This window comes from Corvus brachyrhynchos, unplaced genomic scaffold (assembly GCF_000691975.1).
Source record: "Corvus brachyrhynchos isolate BGI_N302 unplaced genomic scaffold, ASM69197v1 scaffold229, whole genome shotgun sequence".
NCBI classification, from domain to species: Eukaryota; Metazoa; Chordata; class Aves; order Passeriformes; family Corvidae; genus Corvus; species Corvus brachyrhynchos.
This window is the reverse complement of record NW_008240042.1, coordinates 3,021,645-3,022,010: the sequence shown is the minus strand read 5'-3', so window position 1 is coordinate 3,022,010 and position 366 is coordinate 3,021,645.

The window sequence follows — 366 nt, the reverse complement described above, 5'->3', positions numbered from 1 at the left end:
GGGGGAAAAGGGTCCCTCCCTTCTTCTCCCATGATTGGTTCCCTTATGTGCCCTTTATCCTGTCCACCACACCCTCCCCTCTTCCAATTGGTTGTTCCTATGATCCCTCCCTTGTTACCGCCCTCCCATAAAACCTCCTGTAAGAGCATTCGAAGCTCGCTCTGAGCTGGGCACCTGTGGGAGGTGGGACCTCGTGCTCGAGGGCACAATAAACTTCCCAGATTTCACCCAGATCTGAGCCTGCCTCCTCCTTCCACCACCTGCCTCCATCGCCGCGGTCCTGTGGAAGGACCCGCGAGCCAGACCTCTGGTCTCCCGGAGTCCGGAGGCTGGCCCCCGCAGCCGACCGCGTCCCGAGCCGCCCGG